Source organism: Lathamus discolor, chromosome 3 (genome assembly GCF_037157495.1).
Source record: "Lathamus discolor isolate bLatDis1 chromosome 3, bLatDis1.hap1, whole genome shotgun sequence".
Taxonomy (NCBI): Eukaryota; Metazoa; Chordata; class Aves; order Psittaciformes; family Psittacidae; genus Lathamus; species Lathamus discolor.
This window is the reverse complement of record NC_088886.1, coordinates 113,863,926-113,880,737: the sequence shown is the minus strand read 5'-3', so window position 1 is coordinate 113,880,737 and position 16,812 is coordinate 113,863,926. Positions and strand designations below refer to the sequence as shown.

Below are 16,812 nucleotides of genomic sequence, written 5' to 3'. Positions count from 1 at the left end.
AAGCTTTGAGTGATGTTCAGGTTTGGTAGCAAACCAGCCAGTGGAAACGCAAGTTTTATTAATACGCTGGTGAAGAATTCATGCATGAGTCACTTCAAGTCCACAGTTCAGAGAGGCATCTGCATATCTCTGGCACTCTCACCTTGGACCCATGGAAATCCACAATTCCTCATGCCCAACCCCGCAGATGTGACCAGATCCAGAGAGGAAAGATGGTGTCATCAGAGAAGGGCTTCTCACAGGATTCCTCAGCTCAATTAAGGCCAGACCTTGACATGTTTGATTTTCCAGATAATTTTTCTTTCAAGCTCTTCCTCTTCCTCTCTTCTCCAAGCTCCTGGTGCTGGCATTGTGGGCACACAGCTATCTTGCAATTCAATTATGTTTGCAGTGCAGTGCAGTGCAGGCAACAATCAAATAAAGACAAAAATAAGAGTTTAAGCTGAGGTTCCCATCAGTTGCAATTCCATATACATAACATTTTAATTATATCTCATCTCCAGCGTAATAGTTAGAGATGTCATTTGATACAGATGATTTTTTTTTTAAATTAAATCTAACTAAATTAGCAAAAATAAAGTAGTAAAAGTTAATTGGGAATTATCTACTCCAAAATAACTCTTACTGGTAAATGCTTTGTGTTGTTATAAAAGGCTGATAAATATAATTGTATTTATGTAATGAGCATCATGTTTAATTTACTGTACTTGGTTGTTCTACACTATTTTATGCAGGCCTCATAAGTGAGATTCATATTATTGCTTGTATCGCTTTTAAAAAAATCGCAATCAGATGCAGCACACAGGAAATGTCCAACAGATTTTGAATAAGGTGGCGATTAGCAATTTGTCCAGAGAAATATTCAGGATGATGTGCATCTGCGTGACCTAAAAATAAGAGTGTTTAGTAACACTCTGCACACTGATGGTTCATGCCTAAGTGGCTTGACACAACGCGCTGGAGTCTGGCATATGTAGCTTATGGTTTAAGAACTGTGATGTTAATCTCTGAGCTCTCCCGTCAGATGGGCAATTACCACCGAGTGCATGACAATGGAATAATGCTTGCTCCTGGCAGGGCTGTGCTCTGGAAAAGGGTGAAATTTCACTTTTGCACTTAATCTTCAGTTAATACAATTTTGGTCAGATGCTTTTACATTCCAGAAAGCAAAGTCAACCCAGCCACTGACTTTGTGGATTTCTCAGTTTGCCCTGGTTTAGGAACAGACTTGAGTCTATGCCACTTTTCTGTTGCTGTTGTTGAAATCTATGCACAGAAAAAGCCTTGGCATAACTCCCCTGGTAAAGATTTTTAAAACGAAGTGGCACTGTCCAACACTGGAGATCTGTACATACTCCATGCATGTTCGTACCATTTACAATGCAGAAAATACCCAAAAAGAAGGTAAGATTTTTCTTTTATAAAGTTTCTCTTTCTCAGGATTATTCTCAAGTATATGTCATCAGATGCAATAAAAACCAGCCATGTGATTCCAAACACAGCTTATAGCACTATAAACTGAGAAAAAATACACAAAGTACTGTGTTTTGTCTGAACAGGAATTTCACATGCAAGTAACAGGACAAATTCTACCTCAAATATCTATGTCTGGCTAACTCTGAAGTTCATGATAGGAACTTCTTTGCTTTACAGCTTTGTTCAAAGTCATTATCCTTAAGTCACTGTTGAGGGACTGAATCAGGTATGTGTATTTGTATGCTCAGTCACAGACTGCAAATAATTTCACAATTCAATATAAAGAAATATTTATCAAATCTAAATTATGATTTCTCCCTCTGCTTTGAGGAGTAACTACGTTCATTTGTCCTATAAACTTAATACTTTTAGATCATTTTAGTGTTGAACTTTAATTTTGAAAATTATCTTCTATTTAACCTATTAAGTACTGGAAACCCTCTGCACATACAGAATATTGGGTTTGTGCATACACAGAATATTGGGGTTTATCCCACAAAAAGTATTTAAAGGGATAGGCAGCTTTCTTAATCTAAGTCACCATTCATGACAAAAGTGAAGAGTCCGGCTTAAATTTGGACCTTTGTGTTTGGATGTTCTGGAAGGAGCAACCATCATTAAAAAAAAAAACAAAAAAAACCAAAACAAAACAACACAACCAACCAACAAAAAACAAACAAAAAATCCTGTAGACAGAGCAAGGCTTTTCTCTGCAGGAAACAAAACAGCCAAAAATAAAACCAAAAACCAAAAAAAAAGCAAAAATGCGTCTGCAGCAAAAACCCTAAAAACCTGTATGTCCCCATCCAAATGCTTCTAGGTTGTCAAAGACCAGTATAGAAAAATAAAACTTGTAGTAGATTTATCAGTGCTTCTATCATGCCCCATGATGACAGTGGGGAAAAAAAAAAGTTAATTCTCCCCTACATTACCAAGAATTAAAAAAATCAAGGCTATACAAAATGCTAGTATCTCTGAAAAAATAATTCTGAAATCCAAGCCCTGATCACTGTTGAGAAAATCAGTGTCTTAGGACCATCCTTACCGCAAACAAAGGTTAATATGTGCTGGGTTTTATCACAATTTAAGATCATTACATGATTTGTCTCATCTCTGGCTAGAGATCTTTGAATATAGTGTGTTGGCAATACTATGAGGCCATGAAAATCCATTACTGCTGTGCAATATACATATAGTAGATTTAATTTCTTCATTCTGATAGCAGCTATACACACTGTTAAGGACCTGCTCACATCCTATTCTTCCCACCAACTATCTTGTGCCAGAGGAGACCACATTTCCTACTCTCCTCTTGGTCACCATTTACACTGCAGAAACTCACTATATCCTCTATCTGGAAAAAATTTTGATGGTGTCCTTGATTCCATTAAAAAGCAAAACCAAAAAAACCTCTCAAAAATTCACAATATTATAAAAAATATTAATATTGGACTTCTAGGTTTAGTTTTAGACCACTGCAGTTCACAGGACAGCTAGAAATCTGAGATTCTCCTGAAATTACAGCACTGGGGTCTGAAGACCAGCTCTCAAAATGAATATTGAAAATCCGAAAGAACACATGGATTTTGAAGCTTTGGCAATGCTGCAACCAGAAACCCCTTCTTTGGAGCAATCTGACTGGCAGAATGCCGGATGCAATAACTTGTTGACTTTGGAATACCAGAAAAATCACCATATACTATTAATTAAAGAAGGGGCATTTTTTTCTCCAACTCCCCCGTACCTACTCCAGCTTGGCCTGGTTTCTATTATTCTGTTGTGGATACGTAGCTGCAAGATTTATTGTACCAGATCAAAAGTAAAGGCTATTAATGCCAGATTCCACAGGGATTTTTCATTAAGCCTTCTTAGTTTATTTATAAATTTTCATCCCGAGGCTTGTAAAAAGGGCTTCCCCCTTCTCCTCCTCCCCTCCCCCCTCATCCCCCCCCTTTCTACTGACATTGTAATTTATACTGCTGGTATTTCCATAGAAGTCAATTAAGAATTACAATTTGTTTCATCATAACAGGAGCTAAATTGGGGCTGTGCCTCTACATGCAAGCTGTTCACAGATTTTATACTATTAGCGTGCCAAAAAAATACCTAAGAATAGCCCCAAGTTAAGCCATTTAGCTTCTGTGGACCACAAATGTGGTCATGCAGTTTGCCTGACATTTCTCTAGCCACCCAAGGATAAGGGGCAGAAAACAGACTTTGACAAGCACACACTTCTAAACGGGTGATATTGTAGGGACCAAACACATCCACCTGGCTTAGCTGTAGTCCTAATAAGAAATCAGAGAGGTTGTTAAATGCTTCTTATTGTAGCAAAGAAAAGAAGTACTTGATTATTGGCTATCATCCTCTTTAGTGACATATTTAATATTTTAAAAAATTACTCCTGTTTTGGTAAACTTTCTGAACCTTTAGTTGTGAGCAAGGTACTATATCTTTTCAAGCATCTCTATGGCTTAATTTTATTCTGCCAACTTTCTTGCTCAAGGTTTGGACGAATATTTAGTAGTGACTAGACACCTGGCCCTTGTCACTGCCATCCGTGGCACAACAGAGGGTTGCACTGAGGTTTCTAACAGCACTAGAAGAAAGATACATAAAGCACTCTTGAGCTTCCTCTGCTCTCGTCTTAGGTGATCTACTCAGATCACTTAAGTCATTTATAATATCTTACCTTCAACTAGAAGACTCTTTAAATAGAAAGATACAGTCATGTACTCCTGCATAGATCATTATATCATAATTATAATATACATAACTAAACTAAACCTCATAAGATTATTTTATAATCTCATTTCACAAAATATTACTCTTTTCTATAGCTTGGGTTCGGAAAGTAGCATGCTTATGTTTGCTTGACTTTCTGCATCAGCAGACTTGAGCTATTTCATGGCATAATATTACTATTTGATACGAACATGGAGGATAATAATTAACCACAAGCAAAAATTCAATGGACAAAAAAAGCACTTAGGAAAACAGAGAGGACAGTTCTTGCCCCAGACATTAAGTCCTCTATTCCAGTTCAGTGCACCACCACAAGCTTGTAACATCACCCAGCTTCGAGGGTATCAGCAAAGGCCAGTGAACACGGCATAATCGTCATGTGCATTATAATTACAGAAACATCTGTTCCAGATGTTCTTGATGCACTGTGCGCCACCATTTTTCACAGTAGCCTGCAAAAGTTTACATTTCTTACCTACAGCAGATTGATTATTCTTATTATTTCAAGTGAAATTAATGCTCATTAAAGGTACTAGATGACAGCCATAAAGACTAAGAGCCATCATTTATTACCATCCAAGTATTATTACAGCACAATCAGCAGGGCAGGTTTTTCTCAGTGCTGTACCAACACACATACAGTATTATGGAAGCCCTCAGCGTGGGAAATTTTAACGCATGTGGTTGGACCAACCACAGGAGCCCTGAAATGGGCACAGCAATACACAGCTTCACGCAAGACATTTGAGGTACTGATGTAGGTTCAGTCACTATTAATAATGTGGAAGACACAGAAATTAACATATTCATTACCCAAGTTCTAAAGTAAAGCCTATGGTTTAAGACAAAATTATGTCCTTAAGAGGCCTTTAGGATCATTTGGAAACACAGCATTTAGCAATAGAATACACCAACTCGATTCTCACATGAAAGAATACTGATCTTTTTCTTCTTGACATAGTCAAGAAGACTATGGAAAAAGGCAGTGAAAAATAAACCAATTAAGTCATGATGAGCTTGAGAAGGTATGCATGCATTAGTTTCTTTTTCCCTTTTTAAGCTGTCACATTTCTCCTTGTGTTTTTAAACCATAAAGGATCCCTGTGTTTCCCCGAGACAAAGGATGGGCTCTAAAACTCTGTCTTCTGAAGTGATGAGTTAAAGAACACTGCAGGAGTACTTGCCAAATCATACCACCATTATTAATTCAGGCACGATGAAAGTGTTCATTTTAGCTATAATCATGTAATTCATCAAAATACTACTAGAGCATATCATTCTGAACTATTACACTGATATAGCACCTTATTGCACCTTCACCGAAAGCAGGAAATGTATTTTTTGATGCTTATCTACTGAAAAGCAATTCAGTTCAGGATTTTGGAAGCACTATCTTATGTTACAATAAAAAGGAAATATCAAACATATTTTCTAGTACTTCTATGATGTTGTTATGATGTGTTTAGGTGATTATCTCCAACGATGAAGTTTAAAAATGGTAGAGTGCTGAAACAGTGTACTTATCCAGCACTGAAGGAAGGAAGGATTGGGTTATGAATATACAATATTATATGAAGTTTAAATGTAGATTTTGGTCTCTCAGCCCACTTTAAAAATAGCTTTAGAGGCCAAAATCTGTCTGACAGAAGAGCCTTTCAGAAAATGGTTCTTTTAGGTTCTTTCAATGACAAACAATACTTGTAAAAAAACTGTATCCTGTGATAAATCTTAGGATGTTAAAAGGAATAGGAGCTTCCTGGGCTTCGACAGAACTGAAGATCCCCATCTCATCGTCTCGTACTGTGATTGCCCTCTCACTCTGCCTATCTGTCTCTTGCTTGGTGCACTTTTGTGAGCAAGTTGAAATTACAGGAAAAAAAGAAAATAAATAGAAAGAAATGTGGAATTAAATAAAGTCACTCTAAGTACAAGATGTGTTGATTCTTTTCACGAACTAGCTGAGGTGCCTTTGGCACAGAGCTGGCTGGTGCTGCAGCTGTGCAGACTGCTGAGTGACGCACCTATATAATTTCAAAAAAAACCAAAAAGTCATTAATTGCCCCCATCAGGAAATCTTCATTATTACAAATAGACAAGCAAAAAGTTTTCCATTCTCACTCTCAGGCAAAATCAAAGAAAACATGATTAAAGTATGCTAGGTGCATAAAGGGCTACACTTAGAAATGCTGGCAATGAGCTCTAGTACCCAGTTTTCTCTCTTCCCTTTCCTGTCCCACTAAGCCCTGGAGTGGGCAGCCTCCTATATGAATATAAAGCAGAATCTGGGGATTGGAAGTGGGTAACTGAACATGCAACAGATAGATACACATGTGCCTAAACTTGCCATGCAAAGATGCCTTACTGATCCCTTTCCCCCTATGCAAATTAAGTGTCAGCCTCAAAGTCTGGTTAAAAAGGTGAATGGGATTTATAAAAATATCTTTTTGTCTACAGCAAAATACCCTAAGCAAAGAAATAAAATGTAAATTGGAAGGCCATAAGCTGACGACATATACTCCTGCTGCACAACAATGAGGTGAAGGGACCAGGGTTTGGATGACAGTGGAAGAGAAGAAAGAAATAATTTCTGAATTGCCCCTGTCTATTCCACTAATACAACAAAGCTACAGTGCTCCATCCTCCTTCATCCACATGACTCCACATTGGCACAACAGATACATCAAAATCGACTCAATGCTTTTAGTTGAAAGTGAAAACAGAAAACACATGAGAAAGGAGGCTGTTACTGTAAAGGCTGAGGAATATAACCAAATTATGTACAGGGAGAATTCAGCAGTGTATTAGACATTTACATTTTAGAAGCAGCTGCCAAACCAAGAAATGGTTGGAAACACTGTTCTAGTGGAAATCTCAATGTTTAAAGATAAATTTAAGTAGAAATTTTAAAACTTAATCCACAAAATGGAGTGAATTGAAACACCATAAAAGGTGAGCAGCATAAGAAGAGATGCAGCATAAAAAAACCCCAAACCAACTATTTGATGTCCCATTATTTGATAGTTGTGGCACCATATGATTGGCTATTCCATGGTTCTGAAGAAAAATAAATAAAAAGAATATTACAACTGGACATTTGATGGAAAACATATATTTGTTATAAATACAGCCCTCCATATTGGGACTTCGAAGGTTACAAATTTTTCTGGATATTACGTAATCTCCTAAACCTATAGTCAACTTTTATATTTTATACATCAAAACCCAAGCCCTTTTTCTCCAGGAAAAAAATGAATTCCAAGTCTGTTGTAGGAGGCAGAGATGTAAAGACTCTCCAAAGAAAATGACGAAATAAGCCACTAAGTCAGTACGAACTAATCAGCTCCTTCTGATAACATATAGATATGTACTTGACAGTAAGTCAAAATCACCAGCAGAGAAGCTGGCCAGCAAACGAAATCACAGCTCTGCAGACAGCATGTGTAACACCTGAGCTACAACAATATTCCTAAATTCTGGAAATCAGTACCATACTTACACATCTAACACCTATTCTCGTACTGCTTTCTTTTGTGGGTTGTTTTTTTTTTCTTTTTCAATATTGAAATTTGCTTCTACAATAAAAGGACTAGTAGTTTAACTTCAATGCAAGCAGAATATGGCATGCAGCTTATAGGGCTCATTTGCAGAACTCTGACAATAATCACATTTATTAAGGATGTTTACAAAGTAGCCCAGCATATATTAAAGCTGAACAAACAGTAAATTATTGTTGGAAGCAATGTTTTATGTTGAATATAATATATATTATATATTACATAAATATATATATGTAAGCTAATAACATTTACTATCCTATTCAGTAATTATTTGATAGTAATTAGAAGCTAATAGCTACCAGTTTATAGCTATTAAGTTTTTAGCACTACAACTTGGCTTTTATATGACTCTTTTGTCTATTTTCCCTACAACCATCTCTGCAGCCACCTTCATGCAAACATAAACCCTTTCTTCGCCACTTCTTAAAGTGCCCAAAAATCAGGGAAATTAGTTGGCCACAAAATAAAATATTTTCTCCCTAAAAGAAGCTCTTTTTACTAGCTGCAGAAGTCAAGCGTGTGAGTAACTATATTAACAGATTTACCTGGATGATCAGGAGTACAAGGTGCCTCCACACATGCCTGCCACCTGCAGCACAGAAAGCACTTTTATTCAGGAAGAAATTATGAGAAACAGCAGACAACATATTTTGCATATCACAGAGAGAAAACTAGTTTGTTTTGTCCCATTTTCCAGTAAAAAATGGACACTATTCCATTGCTAGAGTGATCCCACACTATAAGGATGAAGCAATTTCACAGCATGTGGGTACAAAGTGAGTTTTTTCACATGATTCCCTTTGAGCAAGTTTCTAAATGCTGTGTTGGATCCAAGATTTTCCATATTAAGTAGTTACTGTTGTCCATCTATAGGTGTGTCAGCATTGCCAGTGTAACACATTACTTTCATAATAAACAAATCTTACATGTCAAGCCTTAGAGTTCCTATGGAACAAGAAATAAAGCCAGGCCCAAGTTTAAATACATCATCAAGTAGACCAGGCTGCTCATAAGCCAAAGTGTCATACAGCGTACCTCTACAAGCTAAAGCAAGCCTTAAAATATGAATATTGGGTGCCAACTACTTTGCAGACATTTTTAGTTAGAAAGTTTCATTCCATTCAAGAATGCTGACAAATTTCCTGACAAAAGCAGCAAAAGCTGAAACTTCTACATTTTCCAAAACCCAAACATTGATATGCCAATATTAATCTACTGTCATCTGTTTTACTGAACTAAGCATGTCAACAGGATGTAGCAAAGCCCTGCTGTGCTCTTCAAGCTTCTCAACACTTGTATCTAGGGGAAAAGCTGTATGAAACAGATAGTGGAATCATCAAGGACAGTGGCTGTGCTGAACCTTGTCCTCACCAGGAGGGAGCAGCTGGTGAGGAATATGAAGCTTGAGGGCAGCCTTGGCTGCAGTGGCCACAAAATGGTGGAGTCTGAGGTCATCAGGGTGGCAAGGAGGGTGTGCATCAAGCTCAATACCCTGGACTTGAGGAGAGAGGACTCTGGCCTCTTGAGGGATCTGCTTGGTGGAGTGGCATTGAGTAGAGCCCTTAAAGGAAGAGGAGTCCACAAAGAGGGACCCTGAGAGGCTCGAGAGGTAGGCCCATGAAGTTCAACAAGGCCAACTGCAAGGTCCTGCATCTGGGTCATGGCAATCCAAAGCACAAATACAGGCTGGGTGGAGAATGGATTGAGAGCAACCCGGAGGAGAAGGATTTGGAGGCGTTGGTTGATGAGAAGCTCAACATGAGCCAGCAGTGTGCCCTTGCAGCCCAGAAAGCCAACCGTATGCTGGTCTGCATCAAAAAGAGCATGGCCAGCAAGTCAAGGGAGGGGATTCTGCTCCTCTACTCTGCTCTTGTGAGATCCCCCTGGAGTACTGCATTGAACTCTGGGGCCCCCAACACAAGAAAGACATGGCCCTGCTCAAGTGAGTCCAGGGGAGTGCCATGAAAATACTCAGAGTGCTGAAGCACCTCTCCTGTGAAGACAAGCTGACAGAGTTGGGCTTGCTCAGTCTGGGGAGAGAAGGCTCCGGGGAGACCTTAGAGCAGCCCTCCATCACCTAAAGGGATCAACAAGGAATCTGAGGGACTTTTTAAAAGGGCATGTAGTCACAGGACAAAGGAGAATGGCTTTAAGTTTAAAGAGGGTAGACTTAGATTAGATATTAGTGCTTACTAGATATTCGATTAGATATTAGTGCTCTTCAATATGTGGTTGGTGAGGCACTGGCACAGGTTGCCCAGAGAAGATGTGGCTGCCCCATCCCTGGCAGTGTTCAAGTCCAGGTTGGACAGGGCTTTGAGCAACCTGATCTAGTGGAAAGTGTCTCTGCCCATGGCAGGGGGGGTTTGAGCTAGATAGTCTTTAAGGTCGTCACAACCCAAACCATTCTAGGATTCTATGAGAGTTGTCAACCACCAGAAAGCATTCTGGAAGAAAGCACCAGTGGTCAGAAATAGTCTAAAAAGTTGTAGCAAGAGTGATCTCAAAGCATTGCAGGCATACAGCAGCCTGCTAATAATCAAAGGCATCAACAAGGGTGACAGGAATAACCGTGGCAATTAACTGCTCCTGAAGTTTTCTGTTGACTGACGTTTTGCTATAAGTCACTTTTTTAAAGTGGGCTTATAGCAGGTGTGCTTGGGCTCTGTTGTTTGGTTTTGTTTTTTTTTAAATCATCATCTAAACTCATAAGTAATATTTATGAAAGAAGAGTACGTTAGATATAACAAAATAATGATGAAAATCTCATTTACTTAATAAAATTCCTTTGATTTTAAATCAAAACTGATCTCCCATTTGAACTTTAACTACCTAATTTTGTCTCACATTTCAGATAACGAATAGTAAATGTAATTTGTCATCATAAATGTATTATTATTTAATCATATGAAAGTTTTGGTTTATCTTGAGAAAATATTTATAGTAGTTTTAATACACAGGATCCATTCTTGTCTGAAACGATGAAACAGATTTATCACTCTTTGACAAATTATATTGCAAAATGTCTTCTCCTGTCTGCTTACAACAGAAATATTAACAACACACACAACTGGAACACCACCTGTGATTCTCATTTCTTTAGGTTAACATTATGGCACCCTCAAATCCCTTTCATGGAGACTATACAGTACTTCAAATATGAGTTACTTGTAGGAGTAATTCTATGAATGACTGAAACCTGTAGCCCTTTAAATCAAACTAAGTAGTGTTTTATTAAAGTACCCAGCAAATCAATCTAAATCCAAGGATAATAAAGCCCTAATCAGGTGGTAGGAAAAATAATAGGTTGTCATGCATGAGGAAAAATAGGCAATCATGGAATGTTTTCTTTAATTAGGTTGTGTAAAGTGGAAGGACTGAGTAGGAACTGGCAAGACATTCATCATGAGCAAGGTGGGAAATTATTTAGATTACTGAGGAAGGAAAATTGAGTGTGAAATACTAAGATTTGACTGGACAGAAAATTAAAACTCTTTTGTAATTCATGTCACTTACTTTTGGCAACTTATTGGCAGGTATGGCTTTTCAAAGTACTATGAATCCAGATATTTCTATAGTGTAAAGACCTCATACAACTCACTCTAACTTTAATTGCATTAGCAAATGCAGATTCTGCCTCTGCCTCCCAGAGTGACAGAGTGGAAATTCATGTAATAAAGTTTAACTGAGAAAATCATGGGGATTCAATTGCTAGTTTAAAATAAAGCGGTTACTTCTACTATCCCAGGTAACTAGTACATTGCCGTGTATTGAAGCTGCTTTAAAAATTACAAACACTACAAGACAGATTATTTAGACAGTCAATGAATTTTCCAGAGTTAGCAGAACTAACTTAGTGTATTAGATAATTACAGTTGCAATTATTATTATTAAACTACTTATGAGACATTCAATGCTGAATCAGCTGTTAAGTATAAAAGTACTGAAAGTACTAAGACAAGCTTAGAAATGTTGTCAAAAATAAATAAAAAATATCCTAGAGCCTTTTGGAAACATTTTAATTAAGGAAATTATAATGCAGTTAAATTTGGTCAGTATTTTTAATACTGATCCTGAAGTCTTAGGCAGCACACCGTACATAGAGGACTCCTGAGTTCTCCCTATCTGTGATAACATTTCAGTATCAGACTGAGATGGTCTCTCTGTCCTCTCTCTCATTTCATTGAGTTGTTAAAATGATACATCAATGATTATTTTGGAATTCCATAATTATAAATGTTATCAAAACAGGTTTTATTCATTACTGACTAATGAAGATGAGAGATCTTGACTCTTAGTAGACTCTTCTTTCATCATTATCCATGACGGGAGCTTCCATAGCATAAATGCTAAGAAAGTTCCTAAACATTTTTAATGCTAATCTTAATGAAAGTTGCCTCCTAATAAAAATCAATACAATATCAGAAATAATTTTAAACTTAAGTTTACTTTAAAACCATCTTCTTCTAGGCTGAGTTTTGGTTTCATTAATATTACATGAATAACTAAGAGCTTTAAAAATTTTGCTCCACTGAAATCTCACTATTTTGTTGTAAAATCTGCAGCTGAAGGGTATAAAGAAAAAAATTACATTGTAAGGATTTTCTTGGAGTGATGGATGCTGGAAGCCCTGAGTTCTTCAATAACAGGCAACTGAGATGTTTGCCCACTCTTGAGCCAGTAACTACAGAAAAACAGACATGGTAAAAGGGAGCCTCTCAGGCCGGCAGATAGAAAATCAGTGACTATTACATAGTAATCAAATCCCAACCATTCCTGTGAGGACACTAATGGTATTGTAGAATCACAGAATGTTTTGGGTTGGAAAGGACCTTAAGATCATCTAGTTTCAACCCCCTTACCATGTGCAGGGACACTTCTCACTAGACCATGTTGCCCAAGGCCCTATCCAGACTAGACTTGAACGCTACCAGGAATGGAGCATTCACAACTTCCTTGGGCAGCCTACAGAAATGGCAAATTCTGGTTCAAAAATTGTTTCAGCAGAAACCTTTTACCCATGTTTACTCCAGTAGATATTCTGTGCAGGAGAGCATATGACACACTTATGACCAGATTTCTATGCAAAGTTTCTTTGGAGAAAGTCTTCAGAAAAAAAAAAAAAAAAACTAAGTTTGAATTTAAAATCTTGTATTGGCCCTCTCCAAATTAATGTTCTCTGGTTTTTGACAGGATAGTCACTTGCACCTTTGAAAAATGGTGCTGTTTTCTGTGTTATTTTAACAGTAAATGAAAAGCATTTTCACATCAAAAAAGTTCCACAAGGATTTTTTTCCTTATTAACTGGCCTGATGGAATTCAAGGTTTTCTTCTGAGGCTGTCTGGCTGAGCAATGATGTGAGGGGCCTCCTGATTTAGCGGTTCAAAGCACCAAGCAGAAAGAGTTGCCACCTCCAGCCCACCACTCCCTACAGAACAAACCTACAAATCACTTTTCACCAACTTTGATCTACCTTGTTTCAGGTGGTTTCCTCTCTGTCTATTATTTCTGCTAAGAGACCCGTGAAAATTAAATACAGACCCCATCAATGCTTGAGTGACCTAGTGCTCCATCATACCAGCAGTGTAATAGCAATAAATCATTTCAACTTTAATCTATTGTTATTGATGAATGTACAATTATTTGTCATCTAATATGCTGAAAATGATGACCAAAGAAATAGATCAACTTTTTTTCTTCTTCCAAGTACGGCATTGATGGATTGTATCCCTAAGCTGTTATTACACTTATAATGTACTCTTCTGCTATGACAGCACAGCTAGTTTTTTAATCATTCCATAGTAATCAACTTAAGACAACATAGAAAGACTCATAACTCATGTTCTTTTCATTTTTGGCAGTGATGGGAAATGAAAATGTTTTTATTCTTTTGAAATAATTCTTACCTGACTAGGCTGAAGATTGTGTTAGAATTGTAAATAAATGGTTGTTTATTGAGATGGAACTGAAAAGTGACATATTAAAATGCCAATTTCAGAAGAAAAAATAATAATTCAGGTCTGAGTGGAGCTAGATTTGGTTAAAAAAAAAAAAAAGAACAAAACAAAACCAACAAAACCAAACCCTCTGTTTTTCTTTTACCTGGTTCAGTGCTAACTAAAATCTGTACTTGCTAGTTAAGTTATACAGCAAGGCTCCTATTGCCATATTTAAGAGCAGAGTAAGTCTGTAAAGACAGACTGGCTTAGCAGAGTGATATCAGGATATGTTTTCAAAAACTCCTTTTGAAAATCTTTGGGCTTAGGAGCCACTTTGCTCTTTCATTAGCATCTCAGAAGTTCGACGTTCTAGAAATTGTGATACACTTCAGTTTGGTAGATTAACTGGAATTTGCAAAAATCTCTTGGAAGAGGAAAACATCACTTCTCAAGACATTGGAAGCATCAGAAGACTAGATACTGCTTTCTAGAAGTTACCATGCTTCTGAAACATGCATGCAATGTAAGAAAAAATACTTCAAAAAAACATTTCTTTATCATATGTCTGGAAAAATGTGGCATTTTGCAACACTACCAAAAATCACACACTAATAAAACCACCTTTTCTTGTCAAATGTTTACTCTGATCCTACAGGTTTGATATGAAAAAGAAAAAAAATTGCAGGATTTGTTCAATTAAATGGGATTTGGATTTTAGAGCACATCCCCTATATTTTATTTTAAAATGTCTATGCTAAAAAGAGAATAGGTAACTCCTTGTCTTACAGTATTTACAAGACTAATGAGAGGTCTTTGAAGTATTTTATTGCCCAGCAGCCTCATACAGCCTTTGCACCACTCAATAGCCTGTGAACCACTCAATAGCCTGTGTAAAGCAGCTTTCTCTCACCTGTAATCTTACCTCTATCATTATTTATTCCAATCAACTTTTCTGCTCTTTTTCAACTGTTTTGCACTGTCATACCCTTTGCTGGGAAAACCTGACCTCCTGCATTGCTTCTGCTGTGGCTCTGGGTGTCATCTCGCCTTGCTCAGGCACTGATGGCTGCTGGGCTGCGAGTCCCTCCTTGGGCTCATGGTGACACCTCTGCCCTCCCCGTGCAGCAAGACATCTGCCAGGTTTATTTTGCCTCTGAGAATTCTTAATTGCAACCCCCTCATCTTCTTTCTCTCTTATTTCTAAATTATAAACTCAGTTACTTGCTCTCTGCTCTTTCATCTGTGTGTCTACCCATTACTCTGATAGCTTCAGTTTTTGGGAAGTAATTTTAATTTGTGAACAGTGTTGCAGGCCAATGTCAAATACTAGGCTGGGGAAAAAAAAAAAAACATTTTTCAAAGTGCAGTCACCATAACTGAACTGGAGGTTTTGCTGGACTTTTGTGATAGTTTAATGCAGGTAACATGTTTAGCTCTTCTTTCAAGCTACTAAACCATTCCTCCTCATCTTAAGTCTTGGTGGGAAATCTACATGTTTACAACACAGAAGAGTTTAATCCTATAAAACAAGAGTTTGACAATGAAATTTGCCATTGCTTTTGTTTTGAAATTCCTTTACTGTTACAGCTTGTTCCTTGTGGACATTTAGGAACAAATGAAACAAGATCAGAATTTTGTTGGCAGCCATTATGACCAACTATTTCCTCATTTACCAAGTGTTTTTTTTTAATTGCCATTAACACAACATCAGTAAATGAAACAGAAAAAAACAGATAGGGTTAGATGTCAAAAAAAGACAATCTGGTTATGAAGAAGCAGCACAATACATCTTCAGGAAGCATATTTTCAAAGATTACTAAGAAAACGGAGAACTCAAAACTTACTTTTCTGCATCAGGGACCCAATCTGGCTCAAAAGTAACATCAAATCTATGAAAACCACACGCAACTTGCATATGCTGGAAACCCTCATCTCTAACCCAACTCAAAAACTACAAATCCACAGCAATGACAAGTGCATTCCCTGAAGCCCATGTACCTAGAGATGAGTATATAAAGGTGCCTGCTAGGCTGCTCCCATCTACAAATAAAGGGCCATTATTTAAGCAACCTGGGTTCATTGACCCTTCCCTTAAATGATTCCATTGATCTTGAACACCTAAGAAAAATATTTTCACACATAATATATCCTTGTTGCTGCCAGATATAAGCAACATTGCCTGAAACAAGCAAAGAAAGCAATGGTGAGCTTCACTCACTGTTTTCTTTCCAGGCGGAAACCATCTCTCAGCTTGGACTCATGCAGGTTACCAGTACCTGAGCAGTTTCCTTTAGATCCAGAAAAACCCTCTTCCAAGATAGGTAGCTCTGGTGCAATGTAGGCCATGTCTCCAGTAAACATTTGGGGGAAAAATAGTTTAAAAAACAGGTTAGTTTTTTTTATTACTGTTTATTTGAGCTGGTAGGAATGTGAGGAATTTTCAGGGAAGTTCAAGTCATTGTCAGCCTTCCCCTGTGGGAGAGCCAAGATTAAGCTATGGCTCTTCCATCCCTGAGTAACTTGTAAATGAAACTGCCAGGAACAATCCTGCAAAGAGACCAGGATCTCAGAGCTGCTCTCAATATGAGTTTTCCTTGAAACAATCTTAATCTTTCTAACTGCTCAACTCAGATAGAAGAACTGATCAGCGCACAACCTCCCCCACACCCCACCCCTGAAAAAAAAGGAAAAAGGAAAGTGAAAATGCCACTGCAAGCAATGAGAGATGTAGATGACCAGCTTTAACAAGCCTCCACAAATCAAGGTCAGCTCCAGCATGCTTACTGATATATTCCACTTGGTGATGGCTGTGCTCTTGTAAGGCTGAAATGGTCCCTATATGTCATACAGATTGGGTTTGGACTGCTGCTGATGGAGCAGCAGAGAGGCAAAGCAATCACCCTACAGATGCACAAATACAGGGTATCTTGTTACACAGGAAAGTCGGGAGTCGAGTGTTTGTCTTCCATCCTAAAAGAGCTATAAGTACCATAAAATTCCCCCAGAAAATCTTTTTTAAATATCTACAGATCAAAAGTTGTTAAAATCATAGTTTCATCCTGATCATAGCTATACACTGTACAATACAGTATGC

The 16,812-nt window shown here is 37.7% G+C and overlaps 1 long non-coding RNA gene across 1 annotated transcript; it reads right to left on the bottom strand.

Annotated features, from left to right (window-relative positions):
* Window positions 1–219: 219 nt before the first annotated feature.
* LOC136011197 (uncharacterized) lies at window positions 220–15,982 on the bottom strand. Its single transcript, XR_010611278.1, has 3 exons — window positions 15,937–15,982; window positions 8,324–8,367; window positions 220–363 (listed from the first exon to the last, which is right to left on the bottom strand). It is a non-coding gene; the product is annotated as an uncharacterized LOC136011197 (long non-coding RNA).
* Between the last annotated feature and the right edge of the window lie 830 nt (window positions 15,983–16,812).